The sequence below is a fragment of the Lissotriton helveticus genome, chromosome 10 (assembly GCF_964261635.1).
Source record: "Lissotriton helveticus chromosome 10, aLisHel1.1, whole genome shotgun sequence".
Taxonomy (NCBI): Eukaryota; Metazoa; Chordata; class Amphibia; order Caudata; family Salamandridae; genus Lissotriton; species Lissotriton helveticus.
In genome coordinates, this window is record NC_136071.1 from 789,569,017 (window position 1) to 789,595,797 (window position 26,781).

Consider the following 26,781-nt stretch of genomic DNA (forward strand, 5'->3'; position numbering starts at 1 on the left):
TTAAACACTATGGGGTCAGATGTGTGAAACCAGCAAAGGCTGCATGTATCAAATCAGATGATGTTAATGTGGTTACCACTTTAGAGTCATATTTATGGGTTACGCGGCCATGCTTGAAAGAGTTGCCCTTTACTCTAGGATTATGTTCAAGTAGGTAAGCTTTATAAACTTGGTTGTTTCTACCATAGAACACATTATAATTAAGGCTCCCGGTTTTCCATTTTTGGGGGATTTTTACAGATAAATACAGACAGAAAACAATGCGTTTTCTGTCTGTATTCATTTTTTAAAGTGGATAAATACGGAAAAGGGGCTTCTTTAAAGTGACTGTGCTGTTTTTCTTGAAGTATCAGGCAACAGCTGAGCAGATGGGCAGCATGGGAAATGTAAAAAAGCAGGATGCAATTTCATTAAATAATGCAATGTGTCAACATACATTTGTGGTATAACGCTAATATTTACCAGTGGATGTTTTGTTATATAATATTTGGCAGCTTAAATAGCTAAAACAGACAGACATCAAAGTATGAGTGTGCATCTATTGGTTAAATAAATATGGAAATGTACAGTTTTACAACTTCATTTATCCGCAAAAAACAAAATAAATATGGATAAATACAGATAAAGTGGTCAAAAAATAAATGTGAATAAATACAGATGGAAATGCTAAAAAAATAAATACCATAACACCGGGAGCCCTAATTATAATTTTATCTATCAGTAGAATAACTTTGTACTACTTTAAAGTACCACACTCTTACTTCCTAGGTGGATGGACAAACTGTTTACAACTGGAAAGAGGCAATCCTTAACTCCCTATGTTTCCATAACTAATAGTGGTATTTTTAGGAGGTGACCTTCAACTGTAATATTTACCTTCCCAAAGGCAATTGTACCTTATTATGCCAGAGGAACTCAGGGAACATACCATAGTTTTATGTATAAGTCGAATAATTGTGCACTATTTCTTTGCACTGCACTTTTACTTCTTAGGTGGGGGAAAAAACTGCTCACAACTGGAAGAAAAGTCAATTCTTAACTTTTAAAGTTTTTAACCAACAGTGATGTATATGTTTATATTTAGGAGGTAGCCTCTGACGGTAATATGTACCCTTTCCCATTGCACTTGCAATTTACTATGGTTGAAGAATTCAACAATTCTCTTCTTCTCAGGACGTGTGCCCTCAGTGAAAAGTCACTTTTCTGTCTTTTGTATTTACATTTTATTTAATTTATTGATAGTTCGATGCGCGCACGTTTTTTTTTACTTGTCCCTATATGGCATGTTTTTCTTTTTTAATATATTGTAGGGCTGTCAGCCGAAACAATAAATAAAATAATAAGAATAAGAATAATGTATTGTGTGCACTATGTCCAAATAATTATAAAACTATAAAGTTGCTGTTGATTTTAGTGTGACATTCATGTAAACCCACCTGGAAAAAGCACTCATTTGCTGATGTGCTTTTATTGATTTATTTATGCAATTTATTAAGCGCACAAATACCATTAGGTGTCTCAGCGCTGAAGTAGAAGAGCTTTTAGTAGTACAGTTAATAAATGAGCCATCCAAGCAAAGGTTTTGCTTTACCTCGTCAATGTCCATGGTCTCGTCCGTAGTCTGAAATAAAAAGTAAAGGAGAAACAGAAAACACAGATTTATTGTTTTGGCCTATAATAGATTATGATCATTTAATTTCCTTTGTTACACTCTATATGTACTCAGGTACTTCAGTAGCACCATTTTCCCTAGAGAAGGGTGTTTCACAAACTGTGGTGTGTGACCCACTGGTGAGTCGCCACCTTGTGTTTAGTGGGTCATAAAAGTACAAGCATTAAAAATGCCTTTAAATTCTGTATTCATTTTGTCACATTTGCTGTGCATCACAGGCAGAGGTCAAATATTTGGCTATGTCTTCTGACAAATTGCTGTTTATTTGTTAACATGGGGATTGGTGTTTACAGGCACCTCTCAATTTCCTGCCAGAGAGAGAAAAGTAAAATTCATTATTTGACAGTTTTGCTGGCATAGAAGGGAGTTTGAAAGAAAAGGCTGTTGTATGTAATTTATTTGTACACAACAAAATGTAAATACCTATAAATTAACTGTACACATTCAGCAGTTAGGAAAGCAAAAATAAAGCACATTTTTTGTCATCCTGAAGGGTGACAGAAACAAATATTTTAATAGGATAAAAACAATTCAAGAGCCTTTACTTTGTGATGTATGAATGATAAATACTCATTGAAACCCACCCAGAGATTATTAATTTTGTGCGATATAGTTTTATCAATAAAGCTGTATGCATGTGTAAATTAGTGGCCACTTCAAAGGAAAATGTGCTTTCTGTAAATGACAGTATGCAAGCACACAAAGGTTCTATTATATTGATAAACAGCATCTCATGTCCATTAAAGCTAGGTGGGTTGTCAATATTTGCCTTCTAAAAATTGGGTTGTGGTTCCAAAAAGTTTGGAAAGCACTGCTATCTAACATTAAAATTACTAACTTAAAGGACAGACAAAGTAGGTGATCCTCTTAGCATTGTTCTTAGACTAACCTATCTACTGCAGTGATCTGTCCTTACTTAGCACCCCATTCATAGGCAACTATGCTCACTGGTACCCTCAACCTTTCATCCACAGGCAGCACAAAAATGAGTGCCACTGAGTTGAGTAATAAAAAATATCTCCTATAAGTCCAAAAAACACCACAGGTAGCTGTGCGCTTTACAAACACACATGTTATTGATCACCCAAACTACCATATGCTGGAGAGAGAATGTGTGGCAGCTCAACAATACATGAAAGTATAGAATGCTTGATGCTTTAAATATGCCCTTCTCCGTGCAGCTTGTGTTGACTTCAATATATACACTGAGAAATCTTTCTGAATTACCTAAAATCTTACGTAAACCCCTGTGCAAAGGTATGCCCTGCAAGTACAGATTTACAATCTGTAGTTGTTTGACAATGACACTGAGTTAAGAGAAACATAATTTTGCAGTGTTCATTAATCAAGATATTCATTCAAATAAGATGTGTTAAAATAGGACTTTTAATTAATTATCCTAATTCATGCAGCACATTATGCCTATCTGAGTGCTTCATACTTCAGAGAAGTCCAAGTCTCAAATATTGTCCTTAGAAAAATATCAAAATCTGTACAATATTGTATTAACAGTACAGTGAGCTTCAGCAGGTCTCATTGTGTGCTGCAAGAAGCAGTTTTAGATTTGAGGTAGTTATACCTTAAAACTACACTTCAGTCAAGTAGGATATCAGCAACAGCTTGAGGTTGATGGCAGTGACTGCCTTCTGGAGACATAATGCTCCAGTCCCACATTAAAGTTATAGCTCACTGCAATGAATATGACTTTCTTCAGTGTGCTTTTCTTGGAAGATAAACGTTCTTAATGACACCACACAGGAATTGGTGCTTTGTCAACTGGAAATTGTTCATACATATGACACAGAATAAAGTAAAAGATAATGTACTTTGAGTACTGGAATATATCACTAACAACATTTGGAGATCTTTTCTCACATGGGTTCTTGACTAAAACTAATTGAGAATTTGTGTTGATTCTTCAGACTTTCATAACAAGGTAAATGTTATCATCTTAAAATGCTATCTAAGATTCTTTAAAATGTAGTGATGACGTTGTCTTGTGTTACTATATCACTAGAACATTAGACCCTCTTTCTGTCATTATGAGATGGCATTAAATGTGGTCTACTGTGTGCACTATCTCCAAATAGTTATAGAACTAGAATGTCGCTGTTGATTTTAATGTGACATTCATTCAAAACCACCTGGAAAAAACACTATTTGGCTGATATGCTTTGAGTAGTAAAGTTAATAAATGATCGGTCCAAGCAATGTTTTTTCTTTACCTTGTCGTCGTCCATGTCCACGTCCTCACAATATTTTTTTTTTTTTTTTTTTTGTCCTCATATACCATTAGATCTTTCCAATGCTATTTTTATTTCCTCTGCTGCCCCCCCCCCCTTGTTGTTGGCACTAGCAAGAGAACTCTGATCTTAATGGTTTGCACTTTACACAGAACCTCTCAAAATTGGTTTGTTCTGCTCTTCTATCTGTGAGGCCCAGGAACTGACCAGAGTGGTGAAGTAATTGCATGTAGAGGCATAATCATTGGACTCATATACCCCCAATTTAGTTTAGAGATTGTCCAGCCAACCTATACATGGTGCCCAAAAGGCTCTCTTCTTGCTATTCTCTCTTCTTGTGCAATATCCAATTTCATTACATATTTAATCGCATTTACCCAATCTAAAAAGGCCGGAGGTACATTTAATCCAACATTTACAGATTTCTCAATGAGCTAGTAGAATACGATAAAAACACAACCTATTGGAATCTAAAGGTCACAGTTCATAATTAGTGAAGAGATCAAAAAAGAATAGAGAAATACTCACCTGTATATCGAACCCAAATATTCCTTCCATACCTTTTAATACGAGTTCCCAAAATTTCTGTATTATGGGGCAGCTTACAAACCTATGCTCGTCGTTAGCTTTTTCCTTCCAGCACTTTGGACCACATGGAATAGTACACTTTGCAAATTTAGATAATTTTAAAGGAGACCAATAAACTCTGTGAAGAGAGAAGAGATGATTTCTCTTTAAATTGGCAGCTTGAACTGTGACATGTAGCAAGTCAAAATATACTTGCCATAATGTTTTTGTCTTGATGTCCGGCAAGTACTCGCACCACAGCCGTGCGGAGAGTGTAAAGTCCTTGTCTGCCATATCAACCAAGAGCCAGGAAAGATTTGCTACTTCTTTCTTGTTTTGTTGTCTGCTTCACAATGCTGTCTCTTAATCATGTGTAAAGCCAATCGGTATACCATCCCTTTGAGACCAACTTTTGTTTGTAAATACTTAAATTTAGATAACTCACTGTCCGTCATAAACTTCAGGTCTTTCCCAGATATCAAACATCCCTTTGGAATAAGTTGGGCCAACCATTTACACCAGCAGATTTTAAAGGTATTACTAATGAAGCTTTAGTCCACTCAGGTGAACCAGATGTGTCCCATATGGGTGCCATAGACCTATAATAGCTGATTTTGTACAACTTTTTTTACTCCAGGTGATTGCTTGGTTTTTTAAAACTTTCAATCGGACTTTCTTGAAGAAGTGTGGATCTTCAAAATTGAATACATGACCATATTTGGCTCCTTTTGGGCATTGCAGCATTTCCCTAAACATTTTCTCTATATCTGAGAAGTTGGGTTCATTCATGAGCATTTTTCCTGTTTCATTTGGAAGACCCATGCATAAATGGATATATTAGGCGCACATAGGCCTCCCTTGTTCTTTCTTCTTCGAAGTTTCTTCCAAGAAAATCTAGTACCCTTGGAAGCCCGTATAAATGAATTTATTTTTGACTGAATTTTCCTCAAGCTTTCTTCTTTAACCCCTTCCATGCTGATGACGAGCTCAGCTCGTCATCAGCGTAACCTGCCGTACGCGGATGACGAGCTGAGCTCGTCATGTAACGCGGTAATTTAAAATTTGCCGCACACAGCGGGAAAAGCCGCCGCAGCGATAAGGTTAAAAGCTAATGGTATATTAGTGTTAAGGATAAATAAGCCCAGCTTTTTAGGGAATCAGAAATGTCCTTGTCGATTTTACGCAAATTTATGTTAGGCATGTCATTGATATCCTTAGTAATTTTTTTATTCCCAAATATCTAATTTCTCTTTTTAGTTGAAGGGAGCAAACGGTGGCATTCCAGGCCATGCACTAAGTTTTTGACTGATTAATCTCATATCCTGAGATATTACCAAATTGTTGAGCTAGGCTATACACAATTGGGATAGTTTTCTCAAGATTTGACGTATATACCATGATGCCATCGGCCTACAATGAAACTTTTTTCTCCCAACAGCCAAATCTAAAAGGAAGTATATCCTCATGTGTCCTGATATTTTCTGCAAAAGACTCTATATATAAATTAAAAGCATTGGCAACAGGGGGCATCCGTGCATTGTGCCTCTTTGCAGTTGTATATAGGAGAGGAGAGGTTACCATTTATTAATATTCTGACTGTTGGAGCTTTATAGATTGCTGAGATAACCCTTGAATTTTTTTTTCCCACATTGCATTTCTCTAGTACCTTATTTAAAAATTCCCAATTAACCTGATCAAACATATTATATAGAGTTGCAAGATCAATAGTGCCAATCAGATTATAAATTAAATCTTGAATCCCTCTCCCTCTCACAAAGCCCTTTTGGTCCTGATCTAACTAACCGCTCATAATACCATTCAACCTCTCTGCTAAGACTTTAACAAAGAGTTTACAATTAAGGTTATGCAGAGAGATCGGTCTGTACGAATCACACTGATTTGAAGGCTTAGAATGTTTTAATATCAAGGCCATCGTAGCCTCACCCCAAGAGGGAGGCATAGTCCCACCTTTTTCTAAAATATGGGAGAACAGTTTAACCATCACTGGGATCAAAACTTCAACTAAAGATGTATATAGCTCAGCTAGTAGACCGTCTGGTCCTGGTGCTTTGCCTTTCTTGCCACATTCTATTGCTTTCTTAATATCATACTGAGATATAGGTTTATTGCAGTTACTGGAGGTCTCATCACTGATTTTTTTATTGTGCTTTCCTGTGGGATAAATTCTTCCGTGTAGACTGCTTCAAAATGTTTACGAAAAGCTTCTTCAATGTCTACAGGAGTCAGTCACATTTTTCCCGTACAGTTACATGCTACTTCCTTTATGTTACTTCTTGCTAGTTCTTGTTTAGTTTTCCAGGTAAGAATATTGCCACAACCTTCCCCATATTCAAAATGCGCCATCATGCTCATCTCCCACTTCTTTTTCAACCTTGCATCTAATATCGCTGCCAAATCCATTCCAAGAGAAAGTAATCTGTCAGTAATATTTTCTTCTGTATCATCTTTTTGCACCATGGGGTGATGTTGTAACTCTTGAATTTTGTCCTCGATTTCTTTCATCTCTTTTTTGCACTTCTTCTGTCTGGCTATTTGAATGGAAGTTATACATCCCCCTATGAAAGCTTTATTAGAGTCCCAAACTATTTCTATGGAAGCGCTGTCCAGATTAGTTATAAAACAGGCCTCAGTTTCTGTGGCTAATATTTCTATTGTCTCTTCCTCTGTCAAGATGGCTTGTTCTAATGTCCATCATATATTTGTTGGACTATTGGGAAGCTTCGACGTTAGCGTTACAGCCCCATGGTCACCCAGAATGATTAGTTTCTATTACCCATGACCTCAACGTCCCACTAATTAAAAAAAAAATCTAACCTGGACCTGTGGCCATGTTTCTTGTTATGGAACGTATAGCCTCTTCTTCCTCCTCTTTCTCTCCATATATCTGTCCAACCTAGTTGCTTCATTGTATTTTTCAATAGAGATCTCATTTTACAATTCTGTGGAGTTTTATTTTTAAGAGACCTGTCCAACACAAGATCCAAAACTAGGTTAAAGTCTCATGCGAGTATTAAGGGGTCCTGAAATGGCAATAGTTCAGCACATGGATTTTTTAATGGGGCCGGATCGTCTAGATTGGGACCATAATAGCCTGCTATCGTAAATTTTTGCGAGTAAAACCTTACGTTTGCTTGGCCCATCTCTCCATCTTTTCCACTTTAACCCCCTCTACTAATACGGCAGGATGTCTCTTTATGATTATTGCAACACCCTTCGTTGTTGTTTGCTGTGTGGTGCAAATAACCTCCTTAATCCAACTTTTACTGTTACATAAACTCTGTCTCTAGTAAGTGCCTTTCTGGAAGAATTGAAATTTGTTCTGGGACATCTTGTAAATACTGAAATATCCTTTCCATCCTCCGTTTTACCCTCAACCCATTTAGGTTCCATGTCAACACCTTCAAAAGTTTCGCAGAATCAGCTGATGTCTGTGCCATATCTCATAAAAATTGAAGGGGAAACATTTTTGCGATTTTATGTGGCGAATTGGGCTATTTTTTCCCTATGCTCCCCACCCAGTGACCCCCCCCTGTTCCACCCACCTCCCAACCTTGTGCTCCCCTGGAGAACCCCCACTATTTCACTCATGGCCCTACCCTGGCCTTTGAGGCTACCCTCTCTTTGGTTGGGGCGGTTATTCCTTTTTTATTACTCCAAAAACTACTGAGTTAAGTTTAGTAATTTTTCTTTTTTTGTGGGGGGGATGGGACTCTAGCCACCTACTAAAGTTATTATATTTTGAAGAGAGACATTACTTCATTCATTCACTGTTCATTATTGATTGTTCCTCCCTGAATTTGGTGCAAAAAAGTTTTTGCCTCCTCTACCCGTCTGAATGTATGCATTTTATTTTTAAACATTATTTTTTGTGTGGCTGGAAATTTGAGTTGTGCCGTAGCACCCAACTGTCTGAATGGTTCTAATAGTTTTCCCAGCTCCCAATGTTTGGATGCAGTAATGGAGGAGACATCAGACCTGATTTGAAAAGTGAACCCTTCTGCACTTAATGTATTCACTTTTAAAGCCTTATTTAATATGTCATCCTTTAGGCTATACGTCAAAAAGTGAATCAACATTTTCCTGGGTCTGCTCTTATTCGGGCTCAATCTGAAAGGATCTCTATGCACTCTTTGAATGTCGGCAGAGAGGACTTGTTCTGAACATTCAATATTGGTTGTTTGCTTAATTAGTTTTACAACAAATTCTTTTATGTTGTCCCCCTCGACTCCCTCAGGGACTTTAAGTAATCGAAGGTTGTTTCTTCGTTGAACATTCTCAATGGACTCCATCTTATCCCGAAGGCTAGTTTCTTGACCTTTTATTTTAATTAAGTCCTTTACATTTTCGTCTACTTTTGCTGCTAACTCGGCCACCGACGTCTCTAGTGCTGTGGCCCTAGTTGTTAGTGAATCCAGCTTGTCTTCCATCTTTCCACTAAATGTTTTAATTTTTGCTTGTTTTTTTTTCTGAGACCTGAAATCTATTCCTCGTCTCTTTAGTTAGAGCCTGTAAGAGATCTAAGGTCGACTCTGAGCATTTGGATCCCTTACTTTTTCTCTTGATGATTCATACTGATTCTTTTCCTTTCCCCTTTCTTGGGAATTACTTAAAGCTGACCCATCTTCTTCCAGATGATATTTAACGTATCATTAGTTTCATCTTGCATCCAGGGCCCCTCTGTCCCCTTCTCTGCTGGGATGTCCGTTAATGGTTGAAACTTATTTGGGGTTAGTACAGCATCAGGGAATTGAAGTGACTCAGTCATCCCACCCAGGTTACTGTCAGTGCTTCCTTTAAGCATACTCTCTATTGGTTTAAGAATCAGAGTGCTGGGGACTGCCTTGAAATAATCTTTTAACAAAGGTGTCAGATTCGTTGATTTATTTTTCTGCTCTTGTTTTAATGCCTTGGCCTTTTTCTTAGGCTTAGATTTTATTTTTACCAAACTTATCTGATTCTGGATCATGCCATTCGGGGATGAGCCTGCCAGAGACGGTTTATAAGCTGTTGCACTGTAATCAACTGGGTCTAAGCCCTCTGCTAACCCAGAAAGTGAATCACGTTCTGTGCTCCTTAAAGTATATCGCGATGGTAGTTTAGTGACTAATCCCCTCTTTTTCCCTGCTGGCCCCGTCTTAGCCTGGCCTCCCCCTCCCTGCTCCACCGGCACAGTACATACTTTTTATTGCAGCTGTATATTGATGTTAGTATCGGTGTCAGAGTTCTCCTCGGGAGACCCTTGTGTCTCACTCCTTCTTGTGGTATGGGAGCTACGATATTCAGGCTTCCCACACGTTCCTCCTCTCCCCCTGCCTCTGTTAATATAGAGCCTTGCTGTCGCCTTTTGCCCGTGATGTAGCTCCAAGGCTACCCGTGACCAGAGAGCAACCTGCTCTTCCAGAGGCTCCCCTAACTGCCCCTGCAGAAGAGGCAACACGTCCCGGGTGGCCACAGAAAGCCCAGCAAGCCCCGCCACCTCTGCCACGATTCCGGTGAGATCTGCCAAGAAAGAAACGGGAAAAAAACACTTCCAGTAGATTTTAGAACAGCGAGAGACTCTGCAGCCAACCTCCAGCTCTGAGCTCCCAGCGAAGCGCGATCTCTTCAAACACAGTTCCCGACCACAGCTTGAAGGTGAGTGATGGTTACACAACGTTACACTGTTGCGCCAAACAATGAGCCTCCGTTCTTCCAATTTTACATTCTAAAAGCTATAATTATGCACCTTATCTCCCAAGTATCTCACCACAATCCGAACCAGCAGCTACCTCCGCAGATTTCAGCTACATCACATTCAATTTGCACCGCTAAACACCGCAATGCCGCTCCGACCTTTGGAGCTTCCGTGACCCGCTAACCGCCGGCAGCCATGTTCTCCCACCCACGTAGCGCTGCAGAGTTTTTTTACCACTTCGCGGAGCTACGCGTAGGGCAACTCTGCGAACTCCGCCCAGGGTTAGTGCCTTGTCAACTGGAAATTGTTCACACATATGACAAAGAATAAAGTAAAAGAAAATGTACTTTGAGAACAGGAATATGCCAATAACAACATTTGGAGATCATTTCTCACATTGGTTCTTGACTAAAACTAATTGAGAATTTGTGTGTATTAATCAGACTCTCATAACAAGGTAAATGCTTTAATCTTAAAATGCTATCTTAACATTATTTAAAATGTAGTGATGTCTTGTGTTACTAAACCACTAGAATATCAGACCCTCTTTTTGTCATTGAGATGGCATTAAATGTTGTCTACTGTGTGCACTATCTCCAAATACAATACAACTAGAATATTGTTGTTGATTTTAATGTGACATTCATTCAAAATGACTCTTTTGTGCTGATATGCTTGGAGTAGTAGAGATAATAAATGAGCTGTCCAAGCAATGTTTTTTCTTTACCTCGTCATTGTCCATGTCGACGTCCAAGCAATATTTGTAGAATAAAAAATTAAGAAGAAACAGGAAAAATTGGTTTATTGTTTTAGCCTTTAATGCTTTATAATAATTAATATTCTCTGTTATATTCAAATATGTACACAGGTTCTTCAGTGGTACCATTTTCAATATAGACAGGTGATTCTCAAACTGTGATTCATAACCCACTTTTGGGTCGCAAGACGATGTTTGGTGGTAAAAGTACAAGCAATAAAAATGTCTTTTAATTCTGTATTCATTTTGTCACATTTGATGTAACAGAGTTCAAATATTTGGCTATGTTTTCTGACAAATTGCTGCTTATTTTATTTACATGGGAATTGGTGTTTACAAACTCCCCTCAATTTCCCGTAAGAGAAAGAAAAAGAAAATTAATTATTTTTAAATCTTGCTGGGGTATAGGAAGTTAGAAAAAAGGTTGTAGTATGTCATTTATTTGTAATACACAGCAAAATGTAAATACCTGTTAATGAACTATACACATTTAGCAGTTAGGAAAGCAAAAATGAAGCACATTTTTGTAATTCTGAAGTGAGATGGAAACACATATTTTTATAGGATAAACCAAATCATTGGCCTTTTGTTGGTGATGCAAAAATGATAAATGTTAACTGAAACCCAACCTCACATTATCATTGGTGTGGGATATAGTTTTATCAGTAAAACTGTATCCATGTGTAATTTAGTGGGCACTTCAAAGGAAATTTTGGTCTAGATAAATGACAGTCCGCTACCACATGATGCATAAATTATAATAAAATACACCACCTCAAGCCTATTAAAGCTTGTGGGTTGCAAATGTTTGCCTTCGAAAAGATGTCTTGTGGTTCTAAAATGTTTGGAAAGCACTGCTTTATACCATTACAAATATTAACTCAAAGGAAAGAGAAAGTAAGTAATACTCTTTGCATTGTGCTTTCAGGTTTTAGACTAAATTATATACTGCAGTGATCTGTCCTTACTTAGCACCCCATTCATAGGCAAATATCCTCACTGGCCTCCTCAACATTTCATTCTAGGGCAGTGCAAATATGAGCACCACTGAGTTGAGTAACAATAAATATCTCCTGTAAGTCAAAGAAATCCCCAGATAGATAAGCGCTTTACAAGCACACGTTATTTAATTCACAAACTGCCCATGTGCTGGCGATAGAGAATGTGCGGCGGCTCAACAATGCATGACAATACAGAATACTTGATGCTTTAACTAGGCCCTTCTCCATGCAGGTTTTGTTGACTTCAAAATATACACTGAGAAGCCTTTGTGATTTACATAAACTCTTACATTGTCCCCTGTGCAAAGGTGTGCCCTGCAAGTGCAGATTTACAAACTAGTTTTTTTTTCAACATGTTATTGAATTTTCCCCAATATAGCATCAGACAGAAAAAAACACTATACTTGTGATATTTTACAGTCTACTTTATACCTTCAATTATAAGTGAATCATTGAGGTTCTCAGACAACATGTCAAAAAACATTTCTAATAACTGTTACAGTCGCATGTATTGTTGATGTTAGTCTCTTCATACAGTTATTCCCACTGGTGAACCAATTAATCATGATACATCGGTACCCATGAGCCTGCATAGGTGAAGAGGAGATATGAGCTATATAACTTACCCCCCTCCCAACCCTTTAACTGAACTTTCCCTGGCCCTCCCCCCGGTCCCGGGGCAGTGCCCCTATTCTAAGAATAACCTTCTCACTGATATAGCAGGTGCATGCAGTCTATCTCCTGCTGGGGCTCGACAGTCCATATGCGTGTCCATAGTATTTTCTCTGGGTAGTCATAAAGGAAGAGCAAGGGAACGTGAGTTGACTGGCTGGGTTAAGGGGGAAACCCCTATTGATCCTGTGCTACGGGGACTGGCACTGACGCTAGTGCCTTGAAGGCTTCCAGAGTGATGTCCCATTCCATGGAAATTACTTTTTTACGCAGCCCGCGTGCTTCCTCACGCCTGATTGTCATACTTTCTGCACTATCCCATCTCACCACCTCCCCGTGCCAGCCACTTAGCGCTGGAGGCTTGGTTGATTTTCACTGCATAGTGATGGCGCGTTTAGACAGGAGCAGAGCCAGGTTTACGAAGCGTAGTTGTACTTTCTGGGTTTTAGTGCGTCTGGTGATACATAATAGGCAATTCCCGACTGTTCTCGGCACGGGGATACCCGCTGCCACTACAATAATCTCCACCACCTCTGTCCAGTACCCAGCGAGTACTGGGCAGGTCCACAGCATGTGGATCTGGTCTGCTGTTTCTGCCTTGCATCTGGGGCATTGGGGAACATAGACTGCAATGTGAGCATTGTTAGGTACGCCCTTTGTATGACCATATATTGGATACATTTGAATTTTGCGTTTCATGGAATTTTTCCTGGGATATTCTAAGATCGAGCCCCACTCTTTATCAGTCAATTCTTTATCCAAGTCCCTAGACCATTTAGTGCGCAGCTCTGTGGTGCCAGTATGCGCTCTAATGCTTCTATATAGCCATTTAGTGAGATACCGACCATTGCCCATAAGATGTATCATGGAAACCAGTTTGTGTTGGGCAGGTGCTCCCCTGTACAGGCCCAGTGTTTCTTCATAGTGAAGAACTGCAGCGTGTGTAAGGTATAATTTGTCTGTGACCCCATTACATCTAGTGAAATTACCATACCCTACCTTCCACCCAGGTCATTATTCTCTGTTTAGTTAGTATACCGGTGGGGGTGGGTATCCCTAGCAATGGCATGTTGGCAGCGTAGGGGGGGCAACTGCGCACATACCGTATAGATTGTTTCCAGTATGTGAGTGCAGTGCATAGGAGTGACGGGGCAGTAGTGGGTATTATGGCCCGGGGGAGCAAGATTGTGTGTAATACGCCTCGCTCTAGTTCCCGGATAATATAAACAATTTCATGCAAATTCCACCCTGCCAGCCAGAATGACAGCCATTGCAGTTGGCTCGCATAGCAATAGGCGCGAAAATCCAGAACTCCCAGCCCTACCTTGTCTGTATCCAGCTGTAATTTAGTCAGTCCCAGTCTACGACAGCCATTGCCCCAAATCAGATCAGTCAAAATCTTATTCAGAGAGGTGAATGTGTCTGCTGGGAACACTACTGGCAAATTTGCAAAGAAATATAACAGGCGGGGTAGGACCACCATTTTCATGATCGCCACTCTGCCCATTACTAAGAGCGACAGGGACGTCCAGAAGGTGACCTATGCTCGGAGCGCCCGGATAGTTTTGTTTAAGTTCCCTTCTATGAGGTCTGTAGATTTGGATACCCAGGTATTTTTATAGGTATTTGGGGACACTGCTAAGAGATGTTGTCCAAACTGTACCTCCGTCGGGCTCCTCTCTGGGTGGAAGAAAAAGGCCGGTTATTTAGTCTTGTTAATAGTAAGTCCCGAAATTAATGCAAAGTGTGTAAAGATCTCTGGGACAGGCGCAAGATCAGATGTCAAATCATCTATATATATTATTAAATCATCTGCATAGGCAGATATCAAATGGGTGGTGGTGCCCAGTCGGATTCTCTTCCGTTCTGCCTGGAGTCGTAGCCTAAGTGCTAGAGGCTCCAGGGCTAGCACAAACAGAAGAGAGGACAATGGGAAGCCCTGTCTGGTGCCTCTTTCAATGGGGTACTCATGTGAAATGTGTCTGTCTGTACGGGCCCTCGCGGTGGGGACTGAGTTTAGCAATTGTATCCATTTTAGTTAGTCAGGGGGTAGGCCAAATATTTCCAGCACCGGGATCATATAATCCCACCTAAGAGTGTTGAATGCCTGTTTGAGGTGTAAAGTGATACATCCTGCTGAGTGCTTTTCCGGGGGGGACGGATCCCATAACATGGCATGACCTCCTAATATTAAGCGATGTGCTTCATGCAGGCACAAACCCACATTGGTCCGGGTGTATTTGCTTGTGTAAGTAGGGGAGAGTCTGCGCGAGAGGACCTTGCTCAGTATTTTGTATTCGGTTGTGAGTAATGATAGAGGTATATATCCCGAAATGTCGAGCGGTGAATGGCCTGGTTTAGGAAGGGAGACCACTAAGGCCTGCATGGTAGTGTGGGGCAGCAGACCTGTGTCCATGGCAGTGTTGTACAGTCGCTCTAGCTGCGGGATTAGGGCATCTGAGTATGTGGTGAAGAATTCAATTGGGAGGCTTTCTAGATGAGGGGCCTTATTCGGTGGTAGGTCATGCATGGCTTCTTTAATTTCCGCCCCTGTGATGGGGCCCGGAAAGTTCCTTCTGCACCTCATGAGTGAGCTTTGTAAATGTTAGACCATTTAAAAAGGTATGGAGGGAGCCAACTGCCATTGGTGGTGGTGTCTGGTACAATGCTTGGTAATATTCACAAAAGGCGGTGTTGACGACTTGTTGTGTGTCAACAGTGGTTCCGTGTACCGTATTTATTTCATGTATTGGAGTCTGTGGGGGGTCATCTCGAATAATGCGTGCCAGGAGTGGGCCCGACTTGACAGAATCAGCATGATTGGTGTGCGTGTAAGCCGTGTAATCAATTTGACGTAAAGTTTCCAGTTGCTCCGCATGTTTAATGCGAGCATCCTGCAATTGTATGGCTTTGGTAGGGTCTATTGCTGCTTCCTATTCTAATTCGTTCAGCGGGTCTTCCACTTCCTTTACTTTGTTAACCCCTTCGGTGCTCATGACGGAACGGTTCCGTCATGAGCGTCGGTTGGACTGTGCTCATGACGGAACCGTTCCGTCATGATTCCATAGGTTCTTTAGAACCTTCAGCACTGCAGCGGAATTCGCGCAGCACTGAAGGGGTTAAGTATGCCTTTCCTTATTCCTGCTGTGGTGCCTATTGCTATTCCCCTAATCACCATCTTAAATGCATCCCGCTCCACCTGGGGTGAGGAGGCAGTGCCTGCATTTTCAGTGAAGTAGTTTGTGATTCCCTCAGCTAGAGTGTTACGAAAGACCGCATCCTCCAGCATCTGTGGCCATAGCTTCCAGGTAGGCACCGGGGTGGGAACTCTGCCCCAGGCTAGCTTGACCTCCAAGGGGTTGTGGTCCTAGAAAGTCTTCCCTAAATACGTGGCATCCATTATCTGGGTGGAGATAATAGTAGAACGCAGAATCCTGTCTATTCTAGTGTGTAGTTGGTGCAGATGCGAGAAAAAGGAGTAATATCTACTGTCAGGATAATTCAGCCTCCACACGTCCCCTATGGACAAGCCCTCCGCCCATTTGCAAAGTGCTTCCTATAGCGGTGGGTGCGATTGATCCTTACCAATATCTAGCACTGCATTATAGTCTCCACCCAGAATCCATGGATATGCCGCCCAGGACGCAAGTACGGGGTTAAGGTTCAACTGAAATGTATCCTGCTCAAAGTTAGGGGCATATATGCTTCCCAACACTATGTGTCTGCCATCTACGGTTCCCCTGACTAAAATGTATCTCCTCAGTGTATCTGTCCGTTGTTCCAACACTTTGAAAGGAACCCCATTCCTAAGCCAGATGGAGGCACCCCGGGCAAAGGCAGAATAAGAACTAGAGAAAACTTGGCCCTTCCATTTCCTACCAATTTGGCTGCCTCAGTCGTAGTGAGGTCGGACTCCTGCAAAAAAACGATGTGCACGTGTCACCTCTTTAGCTGCGCATTATTTCTATGTCTTTTATATATGGACCGGAGTCCCCTTACGTTCCAGGTAATTATTGTGTAACTATCCTGCATGTGTAAGTGTGATGTGTCGGTGGTCCGTAGATATCCAGTGAGAGTAGGTCGTCAGTGCATAGAGTAGAAGGATGGGTTGGGCCAGGTTGTGCCAACTGTCGAACTTTATCATAAAATACCCTGTCCAGCATTAGAACTGGGCTGGTCCAAACCATACACATAACAATGTTAACAATAAACAATGAAGTTGTTGCTTTCGCCATTGGGGTAAGTGGTCCTAGCAAGTTAGTTACTTGAACTAAGACGATGTGAGCTCAACACGGCCCACACCATTTTTTATTCGTTATGCATTTAGATCAGTGCTTCTGAAAAGAGGATGCTCTCTGGTTACATAAATTATACTGATGGGGTACAGCACTTATGGTGATCCTTCCCCGCCACCCCGGTTCCGTCCTACCCTATAAAACCTTCTGCAGTTTGTGGAGTGTTGCCATTGAATAAAATCATGCTTTGGTCAGAGTCTGAATGGGTGGTATATTCCTCAGAAAATTCTGAGGATATTTGATGTGCATCTTCCCGAAACATGTTGGCGTCAGCAGCGCCTCTGCTCGACCTTTCTGTGCCAGGTCCGGCAGGGGATTCCTGTTTTTGGGCATCATGTTCAACATGCAGCGCCACAGCTGCCGGATCCTCTTAGGTCTCGGTGGGCCAGATGTACTCTTGGAGGAGGGCCCGGACGCGGCGGTGGGAACGTGACCTCCAGCCATTCCTCCGTGTCCTCCGGGGTATTAAAGAACTGTGTCGACTGCTCATGAATCACTTTTGCTCTAGCCGGAAACAAAAATGCATATTAGATGTCCAGTGCTCTGAGTTTAGTCTTAATTTCCTGGTGTTGAGAACGCTTTTGTTGCACCAGGACAGTATATTCTGGGTATAGCGACACCCTCTGGTTTTCGTATTGGATTTGGGACAATTCTCTGACTTTCTGCAGCAGTATATCCCTGTCTCTCTAGTTCAATATTTTGACGATCAGAGGGCGTGGTGTGGCACCCACTGTCGGCCTGCCGATAGGGATCCTATGTGCCCATTCAACACAAAAAAAACTTGAAAGACCCTCCGGGGCCACGTGGTCTCTGAACCATTGTTCCATAAATGCAGTTGCGTTGGACCCCTCGCATCTTTCCGGCAGGCCAATGACGCGGACGTTGTTGCGTTTTGCCCTCCCTTCTGCATCGTCCGCCCTGTCCTGAAGCCCCGCTACTTGCCGCTGGAGTTGTTGGAGTTGTTCCCTATGTTCTTTGTGTTGCAGTAGCAATTCTGTCAGAGCTAATTTGTTGTCTTTGACCGTGGCAGCAAGTATAGTGTGGTCCGCCTTCAACAGGGTTCCTATTTGTTGTTCGATAGCTTTTCTCGAGTCCCTCACTTCTTGTAGTATAAGATTTAACTTGTCCGGTGGGAACTCTATGTTGGTTGGCGGGATAGTTTTACTCATTTGTGTGGGGAGCTCTGTGTCCTCCGGCGGTTGCTTTTTGATGTTATTAGGGTCTGCAATTTTCCCCCGGGGCACCCCATTGTACAGATTATCAGCTTGCCGCTCTTGTGGCAGGGCAGTAACGGGTTTCACGCTAGACTACTAGTAATGAACGCAATCAGTCACCACAGAAGTCAGGGTGGCATGCTCAATCTGGGGTGGGGTTAGGAGGCTCGTGACCACTGAGTGTCGCAACTGGCCGGGCATGCAACTTGAAACAACCTGAAGCCCTCACTGGTCTTCTCCGGGGGCACCTCCACGACGGCAATAGCGAGGATTCAGGTCTCCTGGTTGGGCGAATCCCCCAGCAGGCCGTCCTGGACACGACCCTCCAATATACCAGCACTCACCGCTCTTGTAGGTCCTTTTCCTGCACAGGCCTGGCATTGACAGTACTTGATACTCTAGGTAGATCCCCCTTCTAGACACCAGTTGGTGGTCTCCGGTGCACTTACTTACCGACGTTCACTGAGAGCAGACTCCGGCACATCCAGTAGGTCTTGCCTCTCTTCTGTTGCACCGCATTGCACCCAGCCGGGGATAGGGGTCTTCCAAGGGGGGCCACAGGCTGCAGGTGGAGCTCCACCTACACAATTGGCCTCAACTGCATGCAACCTTCCATCTTCAGGGGTGCAGCCTACACAGCAAGTCCTTTAGGCGCTCCTTGCCTCTACTTCGCACTGGCATCCCAGTAACTGACTGGCTGCACGGTCCCAGGGCCCGACCTTCCGCGTTGTGCCTATGCCTACCCTGCCAGCAAGCGGAGCCTGTCAAGGTCCCCACCAGCTGCTCCTGCAGTAAAGTCTATACCCCAACTTCTGGCAGAGGTTCATGGATAGTGGGGGTCCCCCGACAGTGCACCAATCACTAGCGCTGGGCAGTCGACTCTTGTGTCAGGCAATGGTCAGGGCCTCAGGACACCTGCATGGGCCAGCTGAGTGGGGACAGGAGAAGGCGGGTAATTCCGGCGGTCTGCTACTTGCTTACATTGGCTGCGATAACGCTGCCAGCCAGCCTCCGGTGTATTCCGCTGGTCTCTCCTCAACCAAGCCAGTGCGGGGCTTCTGTAGTGCACCTCGTTACGTCAACAGGGCCCAAGGACTCATATGGGTTGTTGAATTGCACCTCCCAGGGTTCCCACAAACGCCCAGGTGCACCGCGATCTTGGAGCTTCCTCCCCTGGGGCTAGGTCGCGCGGGGCTCAGCGTACCTCTGGCGGGATCTCTGCCATCCTCCAGCGCAGGGAGACCGGGTCCGCCGCACTTCTCAGACTGCCTCCGTGGAGGGGTCTACCGTCTGCCCCGTCGGCCTCCACGCCACACCAGGGCGCACGATGCACAGCCTCGCGACCCCCCCGGTCTCCCTACGCTCCGTCATCCGTTACATCCAACCCCCTATGGGGGTTGGATGTATTCCTCACAGTCTCTGCAGAGTCCGCGCCGGTCACAGCAGCCGTCTCAGCTCTCCCCCTGCTCCGTCTGAGCAGGCTGCAGCTCATGCAGGCCCCGCCCGCCTGCCCAGTTATCGTCGGCTCCAGCAGAGACGTTGATGCCCTGGAACACCAAAACTCAGCCAGGGGCATGCGGAGTCTCAGCAGAGCACCCACTTCAATTTTTGGGGTCGGTATCGCCGATCTAGAAGGATTGGGACAGGATTTCAGGGGTCCGGGCACGGAGCTCGCTCACACTACGTCCGCCATGCTTGCGGTTTGCCACGCCCCCAGATTTTCAAACTAGTTTTGTAAATCTGGGTCTGTAGTTGCTTGACATTGACACTGAGTGAAAAGAGACATAATTTCTCAGTGTTCATTAATCAAGATATTCATTCACCAAAGAAGTAAATTACTATAAGACTTTTAATCAATTGTGCAGCACATTATCACAATATGAATGTCCTTACAGTTCAGAGAAGTCATGGTCCCAAGTATTGTCGTTGGAGAATGGTCAGAATCAGTACATTATTGTATTAATAGTTCAGTGAGCTTCAGTAAGTCTCATTGTCTGCTTCCAGAAGCAGTGTTAGATTTGAGGTAGTAATACCTTAAAACTACATTCACACAAGTAGGATATTAGCAAGAGCTTGAGGTTCATGGCTATGGCTGCCTCTTAAGAGTCATACATACAATGCTCCATCCTTGCATTAGTAATAATTCACTGCATAAAATATCACATCCTTCAGTGTGTTTTTCTTGGAAGATGCAGTTTCTTATTGACAGTAATAGTGGAATGGGTACTTTGGTCAAGTGGAAATAGTTCACACGTATGACACAAAATATTGTAAAAGAGAATATATTTAGAGTACTGATATATACCATTAACCACATTTGGAAATCATTTCTCCCATGGTTTCTTGAATAAAACTAATTGAGAATTTGTAAGTATTTAATCAGACTTCCATAACATGGTAAATTCTCTAATTTTAAATGCTGTCTTAGCGTTATTTTAAATGCAGTGATGACATAGTCTTGTGTTATTATATCACTAGAACATCGCATCCTCTTTTTAGCTTTATGAGATCGAATAAATGTTATCTATTGTGTCCAAATAATTATACATATATAAAGTTGCTGTTGATTTTAGTGTGACATTCATTTAAAACCACCTGGAAAAATCACTCTTTTGCTGATATGCTTTATTAGTAGAGTTAACAAATGAGCTGTCCAAGCAATAGTTTTACTTTACCTCGTCAACCTCCATGGGCGTCTGGAATAAAAACTAATAGAGAAAAAGAAAACACAGATTTATAGTTTTGGCCTATAATGGATTAAGACAATTTATTTTCTTTTGTTATACTCAAATATGTACACAAGTACCTCAGTGGCACCAATTTCACTGTAAACAGAGTTTCGCAAACTGTGGTTCGTGGCCCACTGGTGGGTCACCAGCTAATGTTTGGTGGTTCATGAAAGCACAATCAATGAAAATGTCTTTACATTTTGTATTCCTTTTGTCACATTAGCTGTGCATCAAAGAGAGAGGTCACATATTTGGCTATGTATTCTAAACATGGGATTGGGTTTTACAAACCACTGTCAATTTCCCTTCAGAGAAAGTAATATAATATGAGTTATTTGACAATCTTGCTAGGGTATAGGGAGTGTGAAAGAATAGGCTATAGTATGTCATTATTTGTAATAAACAGCAAAATGTAAATACCTGTAAATGAACTGTACACATTCAGCAGTTTGGAAAACAAAAATGAAGCACATTGTATTTAATTCTGAAGTATAAAGGCAACACATTTTTGAACGGGGTGAAAAAAAATCAAGAGCCTTTACTCTGTGATGCACAAAGGATAAATGTTCACGGAAACCCAACCACACATTATCATTTGTGTGCACTGCAGCTTTATCAGTAAACATATATGTAGGGAAATGTGCTCTCTGTAAATGACAGTGCATTACCACACAATGCTTCAATTATATATAAAAACACTGCTTTATGTCCATTAAAGCTAGGTGGGTTGCAATTACGTGCCCTCTAAAAATTGGGTCATGGTTCAATAAAGTTTGAAAAACACTAATATGTAACATTACATTTTTTGACTACAAGGAAAGAGAAAGTGAGTAATCCTCTTTGCATTGTACTTACAGGCAGTAGTCTAACGTATCTACTTCAGTGATCTGTCCATACTTAGCACCGCTTTCATAGGCAAATATCCTCACTGGTCTGCTCAACTGTTCATCCTCGGGCAGTGCAAAAATGAGTGCCACTGAGTTGAGTAACAAAAGATATCTCCTACAAGTCCAAGAAATCCCCAGGTAGACGTGTGCTTTACAAACACAAGTTATTTAATCCTCAAACTACCATAGGTTGTAGAGAGAGAATGCATGGTAGCTCATGACAGTACAAAATGCTATCGAGAACAAGGAGCCAGGAGCTCTGAAATGCAGCCATGCAATAAAACACACTGGTGGAAGCATATAAGCTGTGTTGTGTCTTTTTTTGACGTATGGAGCATGTTCGATGGATTTTTTGTTGCGACTTACAGCAGAGGATGCTGCAGCAGAGGATGCATTGGTTCCGCTGGGGCAAGCACCTGGGTTCACTTCTAATGGGCAAGGCACAGGAGCAGGGTAGACGACTTTTACGTCCCTGAGTCTTCAAATCAGGAGATTAGTCAGCTAGCTCTTGTAGTCACTATGGATTTACGTGACAGAGGTCCAGTCTTAACCCACTGACACAGAGCAGCAGAAGGCAGGGCAACACATGCAGGAGGTAGTTTTCCAGAGCAGCAGTCCAGCAGAGTGGCAGTCCTTACGCACAGCCGTTCTTCCGCCTGGCAGGGTGGTTTCAGGCCCAGAAGTGGACTTATTTGCCAGAGGTCCAGTTCTTATACCCAGTTGTGTCTTTGAAGTGGGGGTGACTTCAACAATGGGCCTTTGAAGTCATATGGTTTCTCTCTTCCTGTCTTGCTTCCAGACTCACTACAGGGGAGTAGGCAGCCCTTTTTGTTTGAACAGGACACAGCCTGTTTAGCAATAGGTGTGAGGCTGTGCCCAGCTCCTCCTTCTCATCTTCTCAGGAAGATGAATCAACTAATACCCAAGTCCCCTTTGTCTGTGGTTCCCTAGAGGGAAATAACAAAGTCCAGCTGTCACTCAGCCCAGCCAGTGATCAGAGGCAGGCAGCGGACATCAAATAGCTATGAGCAGGAAAATGCCTAACTTTCTACATAGTAACTATAAATCTAACTATGCCATTAAAGAGGTTTTATCATTTCCATTCCATAGGTACTAAACATGATAGATCTACCTTCTCTCTATTTGGAATTTCAGCTTAATAAATGTAATAAGGAATACCCAATGTTAACCTACCATTTGACAGGAATAGGCCTTACAATAGCGAAAGATGAGTTTGGAAGTTTTTCACTACCTGAACATGTCAAAATTACAAGTATATGTCCTACCTTTTGATTTCGAGTTTAAGGCTTGGCAAGGGGTTTAAATGCCATGTCGACATAGCAGTGTAAACTGCACACACAGGCTCTACAATGGGAGGCCTGAGACAGGTTCAAGATGTACTTGAGTGGTGGCACAAGCAGTGCTGCAGTCCCACTAGTAGCATTTAATGTACATGCCCTGGGTACATGTAGTACCCTTTACTAGGAACTTATAAGTAAATTAAATGTATCAATTGAGGCCATATCAATCAAACCATGTTTAGGGGAGAGAGCATATGTATTTTAGCACTAGTTAGCAGTGGCAAAGTGCTCAGAGTCCTAAAGCCAACAAAAAAGAATCAGCAAAATAGTAAGCAGGCAGGTAAATATTTTGGGGGAAGACCACCCTAAGGCTGTCAGGCCTAACACATGACCCCGCTCAGCTGAAAGTGAGGTGAGCTACCCAACCTCTTGGGAGTTCTCTCACTAAGGCAGAAGATTCTGGAGAGACCATTATTATTGGCGTTGTCTACCCCAGGTCGGTGTTCCACCATAAACTCCAATCCCTGAAGGGAGATGGACTACCTCAGCAATTTTGGATTCTCACTCCTCATTTGCATTACCCATCTGAGGGGTCTCTGGTTTTTCTGAATCTGAAAGTGAGTTCTAAACATGTATATTCTCAACTTCTCCAGTGTCAAGACCACAACAAATGATTCCCTTTCAATAGCACTCTACCACTGTTCCCTGGAAAATAACCTCCTAGGGAAAGAATATGCATGTTGGTCTAGGTCCTCCTCATTCAACTGTGATAAAACTGCCTCTATGACATGTTTTGAGGAATCAGTCTGCACAATTAATTTGCTGGAAAAGCCAGGGGACTTTAGCATGAAGCTGTGCACATGGCCTGCATCAGAGAGACAAATAGTTTTTTTTGTATGCCCCTGTACAAATCACATTCCTGGGCAGTTTTTTCTAAGTCAGCTCAGTCAAGGGGTCATATCCTTTAACACACCTCCTGTAGAAACATTCTTGGGCTGTTTTTTCCAAGTCAGCTCAGACAAGTGGCCATATACATTGACAGCCCTCTTGTAGTAACCTGTGAGACCTAGGAAGGTTTTTATCTCAGTTTGGGGGTTTGGGGCTCCCAGGCCGTGATGGTTTCTATCTTGGCCTGGAGGGGCTGCACCTTACCCCTGTCCAACAGGTGCCCCGAGTACACCACAGAACTATGCCTTATCTGGCACTTACTGGCATTGATAGTCAGTCCTGCCTTTTGCAGGGACTGGAGCACTTCCTGCAGGTGAAAAAGGTGGTCCTTCAAGCTGCTACTGAACACAGCTTTGTCATCCAAGTAAGCAGCACTGAAGGCCCCCATGCCAGTTAGGACCTGGTTCACTAACCTCTAGAAAATAGCTGGGGCCTTCTTGAGTCCAAAGGGCATCACATGGAATTGGTAGCAGCCCTCTGGAGTGAAGAAGCCTGACCTCTCCTTGGCTCCTTCTGTTAGGGCGATCTGCCAGTATCCTAAAGCAAGTTCAAAAGTACTCAGGAACAGGGCAGCCCCTAGCCTGTCAATCAACTAATCCGCTCGGGGGATGGTATGAGCATCAGTCTTGGTAACTAAATTCACCCTTCTATAATCCACACAGAACCGGAATTATGATGTGGTGCCCTGTGGTGCAGCTTATGGTACCAGCACCATGGGAAGGGCCAGGGGCAACTAGAGGGTTTGATAACCCCCAACTTCAACATCTTAGATAACTCATCCTTGATGCTGATCCTCACTTTGTCCGACAGCCTATAGATTTTTATGTTGAGAGGAAGGCTGTCTCCCATGTCCATATCATGGGGACACAGATGGGGAGTCCCAGGAGTGAGAAAAACCAGAGAGGAGAATTGTCCAAGCAAATGGTGGCAATCCCTCTGCTATTCTGAAGTCAAGGGAGGGAAAAGGTGTACACCTTCCAATCAGTCATCCTCATTAGATGCTAGGAGATCAGAGAGAGATTTACTCTCCGCTTCCTCCCCACCATCTGTCACCAACAACATGGTGGCCTCAGACCTCCCAAGTGTGGTTTGAGACGTTGATGTGGATACCCCTCTTGAGGTGTCTTGGGGTCTTGAGGTCCATCAGGATATCATGTGTCTGAGTTAGGCCTAGAAGTAAACACTTAAGCTAAGGTACCCCCAAAGTACTTTTAGGTTTAGAGGAGGGGGAAAGGAGAACAAGCTAAATATACCAAAATACCTCTAAACTGACCACTCTAATTTGTCCAATGGGTATAACTCCATGTCTATTTATCAGAGATACTATACACATATCAAAATATCTACAAACAATAAGTTTTCTTTAGAATTCTGTTTTTTTCATCATATTAGTAAGTGATTATTTCATTTTTCATACATTCAAAAATCTTTTTTGTTTTTTTCATACTTTTTTGTTAATGAGAAAAGACATTAAATTACAATTCATTGTTTCAAACAGTATAGAGACTTTTGTGCAAAAAAATCATATATCCCCATGAAACATTTATCAAAACCTAAACCATATGAACATTGTCCACTCATTCAAAACTGTCTCACCATTCATTCTTCTCATACACACACACTCTCGTACTGTGCAAGGTTGTTAAAAGACAACAAACAACTGAGATGCGAGGACTCTATGTAACATTTTGTATCATTTTTGCATGGTAACAAACCTATATATTTTATTTTAGTGATGTTGTTGATCCTTATTTTGGCTGTCCTCTTTGATGGAATTCTCAGGAGTTTGTAGATGGCCTACGTACGTTTCAGTGGAGATTATATTATACCACCTTCATCAGGGCCGAATAAATACATACTAATAAAACTGGGGGTTCTTCACATATAGTTTCTATATGGTGATATTCTTAGATTACTGTAATCAAGGATGGCCTGTTTTGGTCCTGGGCGGCAATTTCAGCTAATAATGTAATGGATTATAGCCTTTCTGGCAATTCTTTAGTCTCTAGCGTTATCGGTTATTCTGGAGGTGCAATAAACTGATCCTTTACGACTACGAAAAACTTTCAAATTGTCTGTCCAAGATTGGAATTGTTTCTTGTCTGTTAGTGTAGGGCGTGATTCCTATAAGGTGCACGACTCCTTAAAATCTTTGTGTCGCCTCCCGTAAATTGGGTTCCTGGCCAACCGAAAAGAGGTATTTTGGTATATCTAGAAGTAAACACTGCCGTTTGTACATGCATATGGGTTTCTCCCTACAAGTTTCCTTCACTCTCAAACAATTACTTTTGCCACACATTTGAAACCGTGACAGTGCAGATTAGTTTCTAGGAAACTAAACTTGCTTACAAACCAACTTCACAAGTACACTATCATGGTACCTTGACACATCATGGACAAGGTCTATACAAACATTGTGCAACTGTGGATATTTGTTTCATATATATGGCGACAGAGTTATCTAAAACACCTAAACAATGGCGATCTGACCAAAATCTTGGCCCAAGGAAGGGATGCCTTTTGTTATAGACATCTGTTCCAGGTGTTGGCGGAGGAGCGCTTTTCTGTCATTTATGAGTTTTCTATATGCTGATCCTTCAGCCCAGCAGGCTGCTGTTATCTGTATGCGAGGTGTTCAGCTCGTGACCACGACAGGGACCTACATTCTTTCCTTCAGGAAACACGGTATGGTTCATCCAGTATGGGGATTCTTGGCAGAACACACACCCTAGACACTTAGGTTAAGGCATGCATAATAGGAACACTATATTTCTACATTGTTTTATATGCTTTTATATAT